We start from the raw sequence: 21304 nt of genomic DNA, 5'->3' as shown, positions 1-21304 counted from the left end.
CTGCTATGATGTGTGCATACTCTTAAAATTTTTAATCAACCTCACAGAGTTGCTGAGAATGCTCAATAAGCTGAAACCTAATCATCAGTGGTGTAGCCTAGTGATTGCCAAAAACGCTGAACACTCGGTGGAGTGAGGAGATGAATGTAGTTGTTTGATGGAGCGGAACATTTTCAGGCTTTCAATCCCCCCTCTCCCCTCGCATCCTGTTTCCAGGTGTCTGCGTGTGTTTTCACTTTCTAAGCACGGGCATACTCTGCAGCTCTAAGCTGTATTTACGATACAATAATGGAAAAGTAAACTGCAGTTTGACCTGTCATGTTGTCATGACCAGGAGAGGCTGGTGTACAGTACACACATAGACATACACAGACACCGTAAGATACACCAATCAGCAACAATATTAAAACTGGTAACTGGTTGTAATGTTTGGCTGAATGCTCAAAACATACTGTGCATGGAAAAATCTAGGATGCATATACACATACAAATTCAAGGGCACCCAAAGATCACATTTGTTTCCACTCTTTTTTTCAAATTCTCATTGTGCTATGGTCTGTTTGTTCCAGGGGCATGGTGTCAGGAAGATAAGAACAACAATGCATGAGGGAACCCAAGTGGCAGAAAACAGTTTATGAGTGCGTTTCTAAAATGTGCATGCGATATTTCGATAAGGGAAAATGTAAATTATTTGGACTGTTCTTGATAAACATGCATCCATAAAGCACCGTCAGCTGATGGAGGCTGTGCTCAGCTCATTCATATTTAATGAATAGTGCCAAATGTATTTTCTTTTTCTTTTTTTTGTAAATCAGCCACTGGAAATCTGTGAGTATTCAGTGGCCAGAACAAGGCAACATACTGCCAGGACTGTCAGTCTGATCCAGAGTGTTGTTACATCGTTTGGATAGAGCCTGTTAAATGGCACATACTTTGATCACCAACTCACTATTTCCATTTTCCAAAAGTTGCCCCTAAAAACATTAATATGAATATTTGAGCCGACCCCACTCGACAGCCCTCAACAGCTGTGTTCGCCTCCGAGGAAATTCCTTTTATATTTATCCAAGCATGTGAAATATTTTGGCCAGTGATAATACATTGAAGCTGAGAAAGCTTTTTAAATTGATGGTTCCATTGTTCTAAAGCCTTCTACACAGAGTGACATGTTGTGCATTACTTATTGTCACGCAAGAGAAAGGACATTCACAAATACCTGCACCTTTTCCAAGAAGTAATTTTTTTACTTTATCTCGAAGGAGCAACACTTCACCTCTCTGTACCTTAAAAGCATCTTGAGTATGATTTATATTGCATGTGACTGCAAATTTCCAAAAAAAGGCAAGCTTTTTTTTTCTCTTTCTTTCTCCATTCAGTGAGAAATCTGCATTTGACAGTTCCTCCCTTGTTGCGCTTTGGCCTGCTATGATTTTCTCTCTCCTCCACTCAAAACCCAGATCCAGACAATCACCAGGCAGGCGAGCTGTCATTCTTCCAGCCTCTGGAATTTCTGAAAACCTCCTGTTGATTTCACATGTAAAACAAAAAAAGATTGAGGGAGAGGGGGAAAAATGGCATGGTTTGTTTGTGATAGTTTGGCAACAACTCAGACGGACTCCAGTTCGGAGCTCAGATTGATTAGAAGACGATGTCATCCAAATTTCTGTGTGAAATACAGCTGAAAAAAACACACTGTGAGACAGGAAGGGGACTTAACGCTTTGAATTTGGCTGATTCAGGCCAGAGGCAGCCCTATGGGACTGCACATGAGGGTCTGCTGCCTCACTCAGTTCATTTACACTTGTCATTCAGGCTTCTGCAGCTACATACTGCTTTTCCACTGCAAACCTAGAAAATCACAAATCAATGCCTGGCAAAACGATGGATAACATCAAGTTCAAGCCTTTCTATGTTTGAAGGTCTCCAAAAGCCAAATCCTTATATGTATGGGAAAATACAACTGTTTTGTATTTGTGTGTATATGTATTTTGTTTGTGTGAAGCATATAATACAGCTGAAGTTTTCTAAAGTGTGTCACCGCAGCAAACCTGATTGAAATAAACATACTATCAATCTTACTGTCATGTGAACTCTCAAGGAGACATGCATTGATTGAGTAAAGTCAAACTACACAGTGCTATCCATTCGCTTAATTGAATTTCTCCTCTGAGAAACACCCTGAACTCAACAAATTCCCTCAAGCTGTGTGCAGGTTGGAGATCTGTGTAGTGTGTCATGGTTTTGGGAGGCACAGATAAGAATGCTCCAAAACAAGATCGCACATGCAGGACAAGAGATAAGGAGAGTGTCCATACTGTGCTGCATGCATAGGACTGTAACAAATCCGGGGATAAGGAAAGTGCCCTGGCTATGATCCATGAGTAGTCAGATAGAAATGACAACACTATTTTCATACAAGACACAATGCAAGTCAGTGCAGGATTGCAGCTGTGATGTTGAAACTGTTGCTGAAAGAAGGAGAAAAAATTTGTCTGGAGTGATAATGATTAGTTCTAGGTCTTGTTGCATCTGTGCTGGAAGTAGGCGATCAAGATTATGTTCAATTCAATTCAATTCAATTTTATTTATATAGTGCCAAATCATAACAGAGGTTATCTCAGGGCACTTTTCATCTAGACCAGGTATAGACCATACTCTTTATAGTTATATTTACAGAGACCCAACATTCCCCCATGAACAAGCACTTGGCAACAGCAGCAAGGAAAAACTCCCTTTTAACAGGTAGAAACCTTTAACAGAACCCGGCTCAGGGGGGGAACATAGCACAGTAGACATATAACATAAAGATGTGTAACAATAATGAAACTAATAATAAAACTAATAATGTAATAATAGGGCGAATAATATTACTAATAAAACTAAATATAATAATAGTTGATAATCATATTTGAAGCAGTGGGTGTTGAGCAGGATCATTGGGGCAGTAGGTGGTTTGCAGTCACAGATCCAGACTCTCTAGCACCAGGGGCAGAAATACCTGCAAAAAGCGAAAGGAAGAGAGAGGAGAGAGACGAGAAAGCACAAAACTACAGGAGAGAAAATAAGTTAGTATCGACAGGTTCCACAGTAGAGGAGCCTGATAAATGAAGGCTCTACCTCCCATTCTACTTTTGGAGACTCTAGGAACCACAAGCAAGCCTGAGTTCTGGGAGAGCAGTGTTCTAGTGGGGGTAATAGGGTACTATGAGCTCTTTCAGATATGATGGGGCCTGACCATTAAGGGCTTTGTAGGTGAGGAGGAGGATTTTAAATTATATTCTGAATTTTACAGGGAGCAAATGCAGAGAAGCTAACACAGGAGAAATGTGATCTCTTTTCCTAGTTCCTGTCAGTACTTACGCTGCAGCATTCTGGATCTGCTGGAAAGTATTTAAAGATTTGTTGGGACTGTCTGATAATAAGGAATTGCAATAATCCAGCCTACAAACAAACGCATAGAATGGTTTTTCTACATCTTTTTGAGAAAGGATGTGCCTGATTTTTGCAATGTTACGTAGGTGAAAAAAGGCAGCCCTCGAAGTTTTTTTTAATGTGAAAGTTAAATGACATTTCCTGATCAAAGATAACTCCGAAATTTCTAACAAGGGTGCTGGAGGCCAAGCACAATAACCTCAGTTTATTCTGAGTTTAACAGCAGAAAGTTTCTGGTCATCTAGGTTTTTATGTCCTTAAGGCATACTTGAAGTTTAGCTAACTGATTGGTTTCACCAGGCTTCATTGACAAATATAATTGGGTATCATCAGCATAGCAATTGTAGTTTATGGAGTTTTTCCAAATAATATTGCCTAAAGGAAGCATATATACGGTGAAGAGAACTGGTCCAAGCACAGAACCTTGTGGAACTCTGTGACTAACTTTTGAGTACATGGAGGATTTATCGTTAAAATGCACAAACTGAAATCCATCTGATAAATAGGAACTAAACCTGCTTAGAGCGGTTCCTTTAATGCCAATTAAATGTTCCAGTCTCTGTAATAGGATATGATGGTCAATGGTATCAAATGCAGCACTAAGATCTAACAAGACAAGTACAGAGACATCCCTTTGTCCGATGCCGTAAGAAAGTCATTTGTAACTTTCACCAGTGCTGTATCTGTGCTATGATGCACTCTAAATCCTGACTGAAAATCCTTAAATAAACTATTATCATGTAAAAAGTCACACAACTGGTTGGCGAAGGATCTTAGAGGGAAAGGGGAGGTTAGATATGGGTCTATAGTTGGCTAAAACATATGCATCAAGACTAGACTTTTTAAGAAGAGTTTTAATTACAGCTGTTTTAAAGGACTGTGGTAAATAGCCTTTCAATAAAGATACATTGATTATATCTAGTAGAGAGGTGCTAACTAAGGGTAAAACTTCCTTAAGCAGCCTAGTTGGGATAGGGTCCAAGAGACAAGTTGATGGTTTAAATGAAGGCACTGTTTAAGTTAGTTGGCGAAGGTCAATAGGAGAGAAACTGTAAGTATACATCAGGTTGCACAGCTGTTTCTAAGGTGCCTGTGTTTGAAGATAAATCTGTGCCGGTTGAGGGCAGGAGGTGGTGAATTTTGTCACTAATAGTTAGAATTTTATCATTAAAGAAGCTCATGAAATTGTCACTACTGAGAGCTATAGGAATACATCGATCAATAGAGCTGTGACTCTCTGTCAGCCTGGCTACAGTGCTGAAAAGAAACCGCTGGGGTTTTTTTGGATTTTTTTTTTTTCCTCTATTAGAGATGAGTAATAGGCTGTTTGGGAGTTAAACCATGGAGGTAGTCTCTCTTTGTTTTATTATCTTCTTTTTTAGAGGGGCAATAGAGTCAAGTGTCATTCTCATTGAGACTGCAGCACTATCAACAAGATGGTCAATTTGGGAGGGACTAAACTTAGGAGTTATAGGAGTTCTCTGTAGTATTGTAACATGGCAGTGAATTAAGTGCTGTTGGAATCAGTTCCTTAAATTTGGCTACAGCACTATCAGATAGACATCTAGAATCAATTATATGTGTCTGCATGTACCCTTGCGCAAGACAGAGAGTAAGGGTGATATATGTGCATATAAAAGTAGTATGTGCATGTGAAACTATATTGATTGCAAAACTAAATATGATATATTGCTCAATACTCAATTGTTTGATTTTACAGATATTATACTATGTCCTGTGATTGGTAATTATTGTTTAGGCCAGTGGTTCCCAACCTGGGGGTTAGGGTTAGCACTTCACCATATTTATGTGGTAAATATTCTAAACACAATTTAAACTGTATCCCACAGCCTGGGATACAGTCAAAAGCTCAGGGAAGAAAGTGGATCTTGTGTTTAGAATATTTACCACAAATATGTGTCTCAGAGGTCATGAATAAATCTCCATGCTCCCCTAATAGTAAGTTTAGAGACACATTGCAATCACGGTGCCCTGGTGGCCTAAGGGTTAAGGCACTGAGCATGAACCCCAACATCCCCAGTTTGTGTCCGTCCTGGGACCTTTGTTGCAAGTCATTATCCATCCCTCTTTCCACTCATTTCCTGTTGTCTGTCTATAAAAGGCATACAATACCCTCAAAATACCTTTGAAAAAGACACCGTGAAACAATGAACAGATGGCATATCTATAAACATCTCTACGTTTCCTGTATTTTAAAAAAAAGAACATCTCTATATTAAAAGCCAAACAGTACATGATTGAAACGCATTGGAGTCCTAAGGTTTAGCTTAATCTTGATTTTAATCTACTGAGAAAATAAATACTTAGAAGACCAAGTTAAAGCAAAACACAAGAATTTCATTTATTTTCAATGATTAATATTCAGATTAAAAATATGCCTGCTGAGGTATTACAGAGTTGAGTCTGCAGGGTCCAGATGACATCACTTCTCTATTCGAATTTCCACGGTCCATTTATAAGGCAACTGCTCCTCAGTGGCATTCATCACACAGGGCCCTCACTGTTTACAGGTTTGTTTGAGCTCCACTGACACAATTTGAGTTCATTTGTGTCAAGAAATTACCCATGAACAAAAGGGGGTTGCAGGTCTGAACAACTCCAAAAGTTTTAGCTCCTCTAAGATGTACATTTCCCAGAACACTCTCGGAAATACACGTTTACTTCCACATGCATAATGCTGACATCATTAAAACTGCTGAAATATATGTTTCTCACAGCTGGATCATTTTGAGATACCTTAGGCACTACATAAGCTAATATAGTTCCTTCACTGAAGTACAGAGGCGAGGCCAAAAGCTGACATGCCATTCATCTAAGTGGGCCAGTTGTCATCACATTTTCATGTTTTTCTATTAGTGTTAGAGGATATGTATTTCATCTGTCACAGGTAAGCTGAAAAGAAATTTACTGCTCATTTGTCTCGGCAATATGTCATGGCACTACAGTACACATAGCTGTTTTAATGATACTACACCATGACTTCAATTCATGAGGTGAATTGGATGTAATTGACATTTGCCTTGCACAGATGGCTGTGTTTGTGTGACTTAGTGTGTATGAGAGGCCATGTGTTCCACTGTATAATGTAGGGGTTGTGTTTCTCCCACCAAATCACACTCTGGCCAATGTCACTCTTCTGCCTCAGGGAGTAAATATCCCTGGGAACCGAGCCCCTGATGAGAAAAACCTCCACAACCAAAGACACACATGTATATGCCCCCCTAAATAACCCCCCAGTAACACGAAAATCCCTGCACAAGAACATAAGTGACAGGAATCTTGGCTTTGTAATGTAGAACACGACCAGGACATCGATCAGAGGCGATCCAAAACTCACTTCATCTGCAATTAAGACCAACCGCAGACAATACAAAGCATCTGATGCAGAGGTGACAACCTGACTCCGAATTAGGTTGCACTGAATCCTGATCCAAAGCCATCTCCTCAGACACAATTAGCGGTCGCTGCAACATTTGTTGTTGTGCCAATTGGGTATACAGCCCGGCTTTAAATTTGACTTTTTTTTTTAACTTAAGCCCTCTCAGGATCTGAAGATCACTTGGGACTTGGGGGGGGGGCTCATTCTCAGGGAGACCATTAACGGCACATGCCATTTAACAAACAAACGGCATCAAACCGTTGCCCATTAAAAAGGAAATTGTTTGAAAATTACCCGCAGGTCAATTAGACTCATTATTTTTTCTTCAGTGGGGGATGAGGGAACCATAAGGGAACCAGTTACTTTTAACAGTTACTTGTTTCAGTCAGTGTGTCACAGGAGGTCAAAAGAGGAGGAGTTGCAGAGATAAAACACCTGCTAGACAACAACACGGACACAACCCTGAATGCTGTGGTAAGTGCCAGAAAACAGGCCAGCTTACAAGAGGTAAGCAACCTGTTTGTTATTTTGCATTATATCCGTGTTGTTGATTAGAAACAGAAAGCAACATTCTGGCAAAGCTCAGGGATGCTGTGATTGTGGTGGGAGATTTTGTGAGACTTTGTTACAAACCAGACTGTAGTGACAACATCGGAATCTATCTAGATTTGATAAGGCTCCGCTTGGGCTCTGCTCCAAACATGTCATACTCTGGTATCTGTTATCAACAACACCAGGCTGTCTGGGGCCAGCATTATTATGCTGCATGTATTATGTGTAATGCACTGCATGCAGCAATGTAAAAACTTGTTTTCCTTGTACGTTTTCTTGCCAAGAGTCAGATGAGAAGATCAATGCCAGCCAGTTGCCAGTTAGCTTATCTTGGCATAAAAATGGGAAGCAGGGGGACACAGCTAGCTTAGCACTGTCAGGAAGTCCTGTAAAACCGTAATTTGTCAGTTTTACACATTTTTTTTTACATGGATCAAACAAAGGGTAAATAAAGTGTTAGTAGGTGAGAGGTTAGAGGTGCTGATATTCAGTTTTTTGCAAAAAGGGCAGATATTACATTTATCAACCATTTTAAAATATAAATCACGCAACAAGGATAGAATTAAAATATATGATGGTAATCCTGTTCCAGCCCAGCCAGGAATCTTTGTTGTGTGTTGTCTGCCCCTTCTCACCCCTCATTTCCAGTCACCACCCTGCTATTGACTGCCAAATGAAGGCTAAAATACTGTAAAAACAGTTTTAAAGTAAAACAGTATGTTTCTGTTGCATCATCTAATAGGTTGGCAGTGTCAGTGATTGACAACCTTGACAATAACGCTTGAGTCACACAAGTTGCAACTGATTCACCTGAGAAGTACTAGTTATAAGGTTATTATACTCAGAAAATATTTCAATATTTTATGATCAATACACAGAGGAAATTAGCATCTACTCATCTTTAAAAGCAGAGACAAGGTTGAGGGCACTTAAGACTATTGAAAAGCACCCCGCGGTTACCGAATATAGATCCCCCTGCCCTCCTTAAGTGCAATGAAAGGGAGCAATTTCAGACTGCATTTTTTACAGGCATCATACCATTAGACTGAGAAAAAGAGGGCACGCAATGTCACACACAAAAGTAATTGAATCACTTCCTTTAAGCCATATTCGATTACTGCCACTCATAAATGCACTTAGGTTAGCTGTCCTATGGGTCCATTTTTCAAGTCAGAGCAGCAGTCAGGATGCTCTTAAGGAATAACAGAAGGTATAATTTAGCAATATGGGTTGTCAGTTGACTGTTATTGTCAAAATACAATGCCACAGTGGATTTTTATACATTGCTAGTTGGTGAAGGGGAGGGTTTGTCCTTGCCCAGGCAAGGACAGTGAAGAAAAGTGCTTTTTCAGCCAAAGTATTATTAACATTATCAACACACAACGAAGCCACTGTGGAGGTCAGTTTTCAAGTTTGTTCTACAAAAGAAACTTCTACAACATCCTAAGAGGCGTTATAAATCAACTGATTGCTCTTCAGGGATACGGATTTAGTTAGCAGTCATTTGCACTACAGTATTAAAGTGTCCTTGAGCAAAGTAAATGGCAAGAAAATTTCATTATATGACCAATAATGTATCGCATTATTAAGCAGACTGTCCAGCTTTCCTGCTGGACACCAGCGCACAAGTACCTGATTGTGTCTAATGGGTGGAGGCTGGACGGAGGGGGGGGGGTCTGTGGAGTCTGTTTGCTGTTTCTGTGCTCCAACCATCATTTAATTTCCCAAATGATGTGAGCAGTAACCCAGCTGGTCTCGTCCTGGGCTTGGATCAGAGAATACAGTAGGCTGCCTTTGAACGGATCAAGGAACAGACTCCTGCTGGTAAACAAACACAGTTCAAAACCTCGCTGGCTGGAGGTTAAAAAAAAGCGTAGATTTGCTGTATGCAAGACTATTTTAAAGAACTGTGGTGGCTTTGTATAGGACTGATATAACCATAAAACACACACAGAGAGGGATAGAAAGAGGAGGGGAAGGTGACTGAAAAAGAGTGCACATGGTGAACAACAAGACAGAGTGTGAAGGAGAGATAGGGATTGGCTTTCCACTAACTTGGTCAGAGATATGATTATAACAACATTTTTAACATTAACTTTCAAAAATCAAATCACTACAAAAACAAGCAAAACTCTCAAATATCTGCATAATACTCTGCATCCACAAGACTAACTCAGAGCAGATAATCACCTTCCTCCATGGGCTCAGAAAGGTGTAACATGGGAACGAGCCAGCGGGGAAGACGTCAGAGTAATCAACAGAAGGATGAGAATAGAACACAAGTGTCCTGTTTACCAGGCGAAGACAGTCTTTGATGAAGGTTGTAAATATTCAGAGATTGCAGGGTTAAAGAAATCTGTGCTGTGTCCTAAGTGACTTTTAAAGGGACTGTAGTTAGAGGAAGACTGTAAAGCTTGCACACTATTTTCTATAAGGCCATACTTGTGTCCTATTCTAATCCTTCTGTTGATTTCCAGCTCATTCGTTTCAAAACGAGAACTTGAATTATATACTACAAGATACTAAGCTAAAGGACAGCTTAAAAACTTTATATTATATATTTTCAAACATTTAATGTTTTAACGGTACAAGAAATGGTTTATGGGATGAGAACTAACCAGTGTGTTGCTAATGTTATCCTCAACATTGAGAGCATCCAGGACCAGCTTCTACACAGTGGGGAAATGCTACACAGTGGATGTGCAAGTCACGGATGTGGCCTTTTTATACCTAACCTGTAACTAACACACTAATGTAGGTTAGTTAGTGTTAATGATATGCTTGTTTGCCTTGGAAGTAATGTTCAGTGCTACTGCAGGTGGTAAGCAGCTTTGACGTAATACCTTGTATATTATAGAATTTTAATATAGAAATCAATCTCCTATTATTAATTTAGCTTTCAGGCTATTTCACTGAATTTAAATTCAGACACAGAAAATCACGACAAAATGCATTAAATCCAAGCAGGCTCCATTCATATACAGTTTCAGTACTGTGAAGGATGAATGAAAAAGAAAAACGTCTGATCTGTGTTTTTTTTTCATGTCGGGCCTTGGAAGAAGTGTGAGGGAGGTAACAACCTTCTAAAGATCAATGGACACCAGCAAAGGAACAGGAGGAGCTTATGTCAACCAATCCCAGCAGGCCTTGGGGAGCAGCATCTGACGCAAACCAGGAAGCCACCTGATGTGAGAGGGGTCAGATAAACGCAACAGAACTGACGGTCACACGGGACAGGTGCTTCCTTAATGATACACATCACACTGGCACATACACACATATACAAATACACACACACACTTTTAAACTATATTAGGCCTGTTGCTCATCTCCTCCCTCAGCTGTGTCAGAGGCTTTCCCAGACATCCAGCCCGCGCACACACACAAGCATGCATCCTCAGACAAGCGAGGCGGGGTGGAGAGGACAAGCAGGCCAAGGAGGACGGAGGACAGGGCACGCACGCAGACAAGCCTGACAACAGGCAGGAAACTCTAGAGAGCAGCTATTTTCTCTCCTCCTCCATGCTCTCGGTTTCCATTCTGGACAAAACAGTTAGGAAAAAAAAAATCACAGTCATGAAAAAAAAAACTCCAAGAGGTAAACAGGAGTTTGATGAAAAGTTCAAATAAACCTTGAAGAAAGTACTAAAAGAAAAATGAGCACCAAAATAGCAATGTCTCCTGTTTTACGTATGAGCGGGATTTGGATGGCTCATCCTTCCTATCATGTTTCTTTCTTGCAATTTACAGGAAAGCATACTTTGAATACAGAGTTAGGGAATCCTGCCAAGCCACTCTGTATCAGCTCTTTACCATGACTGAAGTATGATAAGGCAGGGCAGAGAGGTGCATGTATGCAAGGCCGCATCCCTCGTTAAACACACAGCGCATATATGCACACAGAGCTCACATTTGGAACTTATTAAACTTCTGACCTGAGGAAGGCTGCAACCGAAGATGAGCAACTGCTCATTCTGACCTAAACTGGGCTAAACATCGTCCTGGCTTCACTAAAACTTTTGTGGAAGCCTGAAAAAAAAACCAATGCTGCAATTTACCAAATCACAGGAAATAACTAATTATATATGATAACAAAAGTGCATCCTTTTGTTAGTGTCATCACAACAACTTTAATAGTAGCTTTGCTGTTGACTGAAATAGTGCACAGCCATTTAATTTTGGGCTACGGTAATGTCTCTAAGATATGATTACAGCCACTAGTTTGGCTCTCCAGGGACTATTTATGGTGACATGGGGCAAAATGGGTTAGGCCACAAGTCAAAGAGGCCAACACCAAAAGCTGAAGATGCTCTGGAAAGTGTCATTTAAATATTCTCTTACACACTCACATGCATGCACAAACTCTCCAATACACATTAAATTTAATCAGAGTTTACCCATAGGAACCATTTGAATATACTCAGATGTATTTTTATGAGAATGTGGGGGACAGGAAGAAATGAAAAACTTGTGGCCGAGGGAGCAGCAATCCTTTTTTATGACAAGAATGTTTGACTGTTTTTACAACAAAACAGATTATGCTGAGACCCAGGCGGGCGGGCTAGCAGCTGGCTGCTCAGGCCCACTTAGAGTAATACAATGTCAGCCCAACATTTGTTTGAGTGAGTGTCAGTTGAGCACACTGGGATCGTTTTTTCCCCTTTTGTGTGATTTCACTGGCCCATGAACAGTCTGGATAAACCAGCAAAAAAAAGACCTCTTTCTCCTCCTCTTTTAATTTAATTTTTCTGTATCTCCCTCTCCCGCTCCCTCTGTTTGCTTGTTCTCTGGCCTGCGCTGCTGTACCTCGTACCCACAAACACTCTGGGATTGTTTTGAGCTGTCTGGCGGAGGAAGGAAAGCGGTGTGAGAAAGTGGCTGTTTTTTTGGAGCGGACAGGAATTGGCCTCACGGCGCACGGTTCCTCTCCTCGCAGCGGGAACAATGCCGTGGCGTCACACCCCTGCGCTGACCCTCGCTGTTTCACATGGAAAAATGTTCCCAGAATTCCGCTCCCAGGCTTGGAGGTATAAGGCTGAGAGTGTGGAGGGAGAGAGAGAAACAGAGAGAGAGAGAGGGAAGGTAAGAGGGGAGAGGAAACCTATGCTACCAGGAGCACTCGTAGTCATGGCGACTTCAGCTACAACTCCTGAAGTTGATTAGTTAGACGGAGGAAGCGGAGGCGTGGCCTTAAATCACGCGTCCAAACAGCCAGTCACACCATCCAGCTGGGAGTACAGACAGGGCACTCACTCTGCCAGGTGAACTGTAGTAAAGTACAGATTCAACGTCTTGCATAGTCACAGTGCCGCCCCCCTTCCCTGCCCAGCCTGTTTTACTTCAGTCCCCTGCTCATTATTACATTGTTGCCCTTTCCCGCTCTTTGTATAAAAACTAATCAGACTAATCAGCTGTTGTAATAGAAGATGTGATACTGGCACGCAAACCTTTACTTCCCTAATGTGGCTCTTTAAGGCCATTTTAGGGAAGTAAAGCTAAAATAAAGCACAGTATTTGCTGTTCTTCTCCTGATGTGGATGTTGAGCTCTGGAACCTGCTAACGAGGTTGTGGTTGGCCCTGATCGGCAGACCCCAGCAGGGAGGGACCTGGGTGGCCTCCTTACCAAGCTGTAAACTATTAGTTACTAACATTTATAAAGTAAGGTTTTGGAAATGAGTAGGGGAAAAACAGGTTTGGGCACTGATTACATTTATTTGGAAGAGGAAAACAAAGGCAAATGATAAAATCATTAGCTTAATTGTTCATTGTAAAGATCCCTCACAATTAACAGACTTCCTGGTGTGATCATTTTCAGTTTTACCTACCTCAGTCATTTTTATGACCTGGCTGTTTTTTTCTTGTCCTCTTCTTTTATCAATCTCAGTAATATTGGTAGAACTGGTGCGTAATCTTATCATACCCAATGGAAACGATGGCCAGAATAATGAAAATAGGAAGTTGAAATAAACCAGAATTATCCTTTAAGAGAATACCATGGACTAGACAAGTCATACCCCCGAATATGTTATATATTATGCTAAAATGAATTAAATTATATCAAATTAAATTCATGGGAGGTTTTCGGGAATTGCACCCCTTGTGTTTCGTCATGACTGAATTTGATGATTATACAGAACCTGAGATATAGGACTTATTTTCCAGCTCTAGCACTGGAGGCCTTTGTCTTCTGAATACCTTGATCACTTAGCTACCGTTAAGCCACTTCATTTTAAATTTAAAATAAAGTCTATATCTGGTGAAAACCATAGCAGCTGATTCATACTGCTGGGTAGGAGGGTAGAGAGCCCTAGACACTAATTCATTTACAGCAGCAACAAAACTATGCTGTGGTGCTGCTTTAATAGCTTTGCCGGTAACATTATATCCCAAGTGCAGCATATGCTGCTTGCTTCACACAATAACCATTTTATATGCCCTTGTGGACCTGGAGTGTTTGCATTAAAACTCAGTAAAATCTGTGCTGATCTTGTAAAAAAGATCATGAAGAGCGCAGAGAAAACGTGGCACTATGTGTTTATGGCTCTCTCAGGGAGAATTTGGCACCGTAACATGAATTATAGACAAAGATTAAAAATATGATTTGAAGAAATTTAGAGTGATAGAATAAGGTGTTTTTGCATCGCGCGTGACAGGAGAAAGAGAGAAATATGGTGAGTAAATCTGTTATTTGTGGTTACATCAACAAGTATATTTTACTGTAGACTACATCAAAATCAATAATCGATGTGTTTAGTTTTCCATGGAGAAAGTGAACTGAACAACAGGGGTGGAACAACCTCTGAGTTTGTCAGCCATGATTTGAAAGATAATCTGCAGAGGCAGACAACAAAACATGTTGATTAGGACAATAACATCGGTAATAAGGGCGGCACAGTCAAAAAATGTGAGAGGGTGACTTGGTATTTGATTTTTTTTAACATTTAATCTTTAAATTCAAGGATGACTGGTATTGAAAGGGCTGTTCTGCTGATGTTATATTAGATAAATATTCAATTAAATATTTAGTCCATTACAAAAAAATAACTTACAACTCCCTTCTCACCACAAGTAAAAATCTTCCAAAAGGTCAATTAATCAGATAATTAGGGATTTCTTGTTCCTCCCCGTGCACTACACACAGACGTCAGGGTGAACAGTAGAGGTGGATGAGATCAAGACGAGGCCAGAGATGAAAGAGGAAGCTGGCTGCGATCTTAGAGGAAATGGGCTGAGGAATGAAAGCAGGACATCGGAGGAGAGAGAGGAGGCGGAGGGGGAGGAAAATGGGGGGCTGCCTGTGCCCCACTCCTCTGTTTTGTTTTAACAGAAGTTGGCAGCGCTGAGCCCGGCCTGGTTGGCACCAAGGCAGCAAACGGTCTCCACCCTGCGCCGTGACTCAGAATGAATGCAGCGCTGCCAAACTTTCTCTCATTCCCTCTGTCTCTCTTTTCTCTCCTGCGATAAACAATCATCCTATGTTTTCCAGTTGCGCTGCTAAACTGGCTTTTCTTTTTATTTATTTACAGATGTATATATATATATATATATACATATAATGTCTTATTATCAAATAATTGAACTAAGATATTTGTTAATTCAGCATTAGTTCATATGGTAATAAGACACCAATACATCTGCCTTATTTTGCTTTATTTTCTTAAAGGAATAGTTCAACATTTTGCAAAATAATATTAGCTGTATAGATGACAAGATTGATACCACTCTCATGTCTATGCAAGCCAGTTATCTTAGCTTAGCACTAAGACTGGTAACAGCAAGCCTGGCTCTGTCCAAGGGTAACAAAGTACACATTCCAGCACCTCTAAAGTTCATTAATTAACATGCTTTATCTTGTTTGTTTAATCCATACTTAAGCTAGGCCAGGTTAGCTGTATCTCCCTGTCTCCAGTCTTTGTAATAAGCTAAGCTAACTGGCTGCTGGCAGTAGCTTCATGGACTAAAAATTCCCTATAAGACAGTATAGGCCAAAAGTGATCAATTATATTTTCTCTTAGGGTGGATGGTGCGCGGTAGACACATGTATGCTTGTGTATCCTGACACACTGGGGCTGTAAATTTGCTTGTACCTCGTTCCGCCTTTTTGGAGAATACATGTATACATTTCAAACTTTCACCCATGTCAAAATAATATTTACAAGCTTGGTTTTACAATGGCTAGTGGGGTTCTGATGGTGTTAGCTTTTTCTTTATAACTTAAATGTATACATATGTTAGAAAATAAAGTGTAAAGTTATCATGTTTTCAAGAAAAGAGAATGTTGTCATGTGGTCAGACACGTGAACTGTTCTGAAGTGTGCTAAGTAGATAAGCTAATTGTTTATATATTGTTCTAAAGTTTATGAAAGGGTTGCAGACATCTGACAGAGACTGTGTCTGAACAGGATTCAGTCATGTCAAATATGTTGCTCTGGGACATTCTCATAAATTGTACAACGTTCAAAAAAAAATTCAGCAGGTGCTGTCACTTGGCTATGAGTTGAAGAAAGGTGTGAATAATGAATGCAGCAAACTGTTTTTTTTAGCCAACATTTTCTGATCCACACTGAAAGAGACTGAAAAATGTTTAGATCAACTATTATATTGTATACGCAACTGAGGGGTGCAGTTGTAAAAACATACTGCAGAACATATCCGCTGCATGTATGCATTTCCTCTCTCACACAGCTGTGCTTTAATATAAAAAATACTGCAGTTGACTTTTATAAGGTCAAAGTTTAAGAGATGGCTTCACACTCCTGGTAAATATAGCTTACCTTGGTTCCCACACTGTAAACAACCTTGTGATGTTAGTGATGATCCGGGGGCCAGGATGAGGGCAATAAACAGGAAGTTGCTCAGCAGCAAGCTGCATCCCATAATAATCAAGACAAAAACACAGACAAACAATCTGAAATCACAGCAAGACGCAAAGTGACAGATAACACGGACAAGTGACCCTGAATCCCAAACGTACAACAACCCCAAAAGCAACATGTCAGAGAAATACAAACGAGCCACATTCACGCAGAGAGCCACACAGCAAGAAATAAGATCAGGAATTGCACCAATTTACAAAATCAAAGACCTGTGAACCCAAACAATCCAGTAAACAGAGAATCAGACATGTAGAAACAACTAGAGATGTGTGCAGAGTTGGATACACAAAGGTGTAAACATAGAAAAGTGTGACAAACAGTTCAGAGTCGACTTGGTAAGACCATCTCTCTCACACACAGGACTTGAAAAAGTGGTGTTCCTATATATCTTCACTGGAGAACCCAACATAATGCACTGGAGCATCACATTTCTTTATTGGTAGAAGCCAACAGCAGTGAGCAGCCTTTGTGCTTCATCTAAACAGCAAAACTCCCTCTTTAGCCACCCGAGTTGTGTCAAGGCCACATAAATTCATTCTGAACCTCTCACTCTGCCTGTAAACAGCCAATGTTTTAATGCACTACTGACAGCAATCTGAGACAAATCGGCACACACTTGTCTTAGATGATTCCACCTCTTTGCCTTCTCTTCATGTCTGAAATATGAAATAGTTGCGTTTGCCGGACACAGCTACACTATCAAATCCCGGAGGTGCAGCTCAAAGACGGAGATCAACAACATGCAATTTAGCATCATAATTTCTAGCCACGCATTTCTCTATGGACGGCAATGTTGGTCTATCGGTCGGTCGGTCTGTCCAACCACTTTGATCCAGACTGAAATATCTTACTGATGGACAACCATGAAAACATTCAAGTCCCCAGTGGGTGAATCTTAATGACTATGGTGCTCTCCTGACGATTACTTTATTGCCAACAGCAGGTTGACATTTGTGGTCTAGAATGAAAGGTCTCAACGATTAAGAATGGATTGCCAGGAAATTTAGTACAAACATTCACATTCCCCTCAGCATGAATTTTATTACTTTGGTGATATCTTAACTTTTGATATAGCGCCATCATAAAGTCAAGAATTTCAATTTGTCCAATTTTTCCAAAGCTACTTGTATAAGCAAAATTCTCCATTAAAGAAAAATGATAACTGAAGAGTATATTTATGATGCAGAATTTCATTTAAAAGTATTTTTCTCAGATTGTTCTAATACATGATCAAGCCTGTAAAGCCCCGTTTTGATTGTTTGTGGTCAGGTTTTCCATTCTGTCTGTAAAATGACATCATGCTGGACTCTTCTGCTGGCAAAGTCCTAGGATGAACTCTGGTTATGATACTGCTCACTGGAGTAGACGTTTGTCTGGAGCAAGCCGCAGTCCTTCCCTCCTCTGTGACCGACAGACTCACTGAGCCTGGGCAGCTGTTAATCCTGTTCCCTCCCAGCTCCGACAACTGACTACAGTCACAGGGGGAAGGAGAACTTGAAAGGCAACCTCGGGGACTGTACTTCACACCTATTTCTCTGCATTTACACACAAGAGCGCTTACACACATGGATGCCCGCGCGCACACATACACACACACACACACACACACACACACACACACACACACACACACACATTTTGTCTGTCTCTCCTTTTTCACACACACACAGACAAACACACAGCTGCCTGGACGCTGAAGATAAGGAGCTGGAGCTGTGAGAGAGAAGGAGGGGGGTCAGAGTATGTGTGAGCATGTTCGTGTCTGTTTGTGTCTGTGTTTGTGTCTGTTTGTGTGTGTTTTTTCTTTTCTGGTGGGGGGGGGGGACTCTACAGGACGTCCTGAGAATGGCAAGCTTCTGAAATGGGGGATGAGCTGCACACCATCTTAAGGCACATACAGAGCCAACAGGGCTCACATTCAATATAAATAGTCAGAAAACCCCTAAAGGCTAACATAACAGCATGACGGCAGAAAAATGTCCAATCCATCAAAACAGACATTAAATATCGATAAGGTAACAGTGAGGGAATTGTAACAGTTAAATCTGCGGCTGGCACATATTCAAAAAGCCGCTGTTTATGTTAATGAGGGGAAAATATACCACAGCTGATGCTACTTGTTCCCAGTGGTTGGAAAAACAGCAGCGGCAGCTAACCAGCGTCGGAGATTCTAAAGATGTCGTTAGCAGCAGGCATACGCTGATGGAACTGCCTCTCCATTTCCCTAACGACTGCACCATAGGAAGAAAAGCAAGGTCTTCTCAGCATTGATTTTCCTCCTGGGTTTTTGTGTGTGTTTGTGTGTATGTGTGTGTGTGTCTGTGAGAGACAAGGAGGTCTCAGCAGCAGCCTTCCTAATGGGATGTGTTGTATACAGGGGGGGCCTGGGAAACAACAGTGTAACCAAAGGGAAGAGCAGAAGGAAAACAAGGACCCCTCCCTGTCCGAGTATGGGACAAACATGTTCGACACACACACATTAACACAAATGCCTCCTCGCTCTCCTTTCAGGCTGATCTGGAGGGGAGCCAAGATCCTTTTGGACACCTTTCTCTTAGTGCGCTTCCTTGGCTACGTCTCATATTTGAAGAATATGTTTTGATGTGAGATCTGACACGGCGCGGTGCAACGCAGCTCAGGTGACCTAAACTTTAAGTTTCGGATCAGGAGGACGATGAGGGCCACCTTTATCTCTGTGTACACTCACTTTTCATCTTGTTTATTGGCCAACATGCGCTGTGGTCCTGAGAGCCACCAGCCATTGACAGGTCTGGGATGGGAGCTGGCACGTTGCTCTGCTGGAGCAGGTGCAGCCAGAATAGAAGATAAGAAGAGCATGCTGACAGATCTGCTGATCAACTTAAAAACGCTGATTGAGACTGTTGATGTTGAGGCCGAGGGGAAACTGCTGTAATACACGACACCCATGTGGGTGTGTGTGGCCCTGTTTGTGTGGGATTAGAGGTGGTGTGGGGATGGAGAAGGGGTAAAAAATGCATATATGTGTATGTGTGTGTTAGTCGGCTCTAATGCCAGGGCTCCTGTGCGACATCGTGGAAAATCCTCCTCAGCGGTTTCCTGTGGGTCTCCATTATCAGGCCTCGTTGATAGACCAGCTTTTCCCCCCTACTTCCTGCCTCTCTTCCTCCCCTTCCACCCCACTTCCCCTCCCACACTCTTCTCAATCACATGAATCACCGCTGCCACAGAGAGAGCGAGGGGCTGGCAGCAGCTATAAAATACAACCCTAACTCATGTATGGTCAAATTACTCAGTATACTTTTCACTGAGCAATGACCTAATTCCTTCCCCTTGATGCCATGTAAAGCAATGCCGGTCAGTCATATGCATCACTGCATCATTTCGGACTTTATTTCATTATTGTACTGCATCTACTGATATTCCTGTGCACCTAGAGTATGACTTAAAACAAATGTTGAGTCACTTGAACGTGAGGTCATTCCTCCTTTTCCCTGTTGATGTGAAACCAAGATGCCAGTCAGGATACAGCTTGCCCTGTTCGCACCTTGTGTGTTACCGCAAATACAGCATTTGCCAGAATTTTGAAGAAACAGTTCAGGATAATATGCCACTTGAGCTTGAGTGAAGACGCTGTACAGCTTAGTCCTGGATTTGTCAACCTCAAGAAGTATTCAACAGATCGTGCATTTTGAAAATTTCTTTAATTAATGGAAAGCTTAAAATGAACCTCCCATGATAAAAACAAATTGGTTGAAAGTTGTGGGTATTTTAAAACAAGAAGCTATAAGGGTTTTGCCCCTTTTCAGCAGTGGTTAGACAACTCTTGGCAACCCATGTTGTTACCAAGACAACATCAACAAACACAGTCCTACCTGATGATAATGGGGGCTGAAAGATGGCTGCTGGTAAATAAATATATAAACACACAGAAGGAAGGTGAAATGAGAGAGAGCCTCAAAAAAGATGAGTGCATCTATAAGTGAGTCTTTGTATATGAGGATCAAAAGGACAAGGGTGGAGAATGAGAGCGAGCATAAAAGGTTTGAGGGATAAAATAATACTATATTTACTGTCTTCTAAAAAATGTCCACAATAAATCTATCTCCAAGTTTCCATCGGTCCTTTACACATGTAGAAGATTGATCTAAGGCAGCCTTCCAGGGAAGGTAGGGCTGTTGTTCGCGACAGGACGTGACACAGAGCATGTGTGGGGGGCCTGATAGAGAGGCAGAGGGCGATGAGAAAAGGAAAGAAAATAAAGAGAGAGAGGAAAGGGAAGCACTTAGGTGTGCTTGATATCCTATCAGCACCCAATACCCATCTCAGGCATGGAAAAACACCATGAATGGGATTCACTATTCACTTAAAATGAGATAGCTTGTGCAGGTTGAGCACATTACGGACTGTGGATGGGAACGAAGATCAAATGGTGGATGGATAAAGGCTTGGAAACAATACCCAGTTCCCTGTGTGTCAGAGAGCCAAATACGCAGCGGCAATATGAGTTCCTTTTTGTTCTTCAAAATGCTCTTCAGATGTTTGACGCAAGACTGAGAGTGGGGGGTGGGTGGGGTGTGTGTGTGTGTGTGTGTGTGTGTGGTGGTGGTTTGGGGGGGGGGGGGGTGAAGGGAGACAAAACAAACAGCAATTAAGGTAGTTTGTGAATCCTTTTGAAAGGCCTCATGATCCATCCTTTAGGAAACATCTGCCATATTGATGTATGAGTCCAGGAAAAGACAAATTCCTTCTATCCCTGTAAAACAAACCTCTGCAGTGATGCATTGCCTATTTATCCATTTCTAACATGTAACTCTGGCCTTCATGCACACTTACATACAATAAAAAATGCACACAAACTCTCACACAAAAGGTCTGCTTTTTGCAACATTCCAAAATATATCCCTCATAAACATTTATAGTCTAAACACAGATAACACCACCCCATCACTTGACTTTCAGCTTGAAATTCCAGACAACCGTCTGATAGGCAAAGAGGATAAGAATGTATTTTTTTGAAGCAGAAAGCCATCGCCTGTCTAGGGAAGAAACACTTTTCATAGT

Source organism: Xiphias gladius, chromosome 4 (genome assembly GCF_016859285.1).
Source record: "Xiphias gladius isolate SHS-SW01 ecotype Sanya breed wild chromosome 4, ASM1685928v1, whole genome shotgun sequence".
Lineage (NCBI taxonomy): Eukaryota > Metazoa > Chordata > Actinopteri > Istiophoriformes > Xiphiidae > Xiphias > Xiphias gladius.
This window is presented reverse-complemented; position numbering follows the sequence as displayed.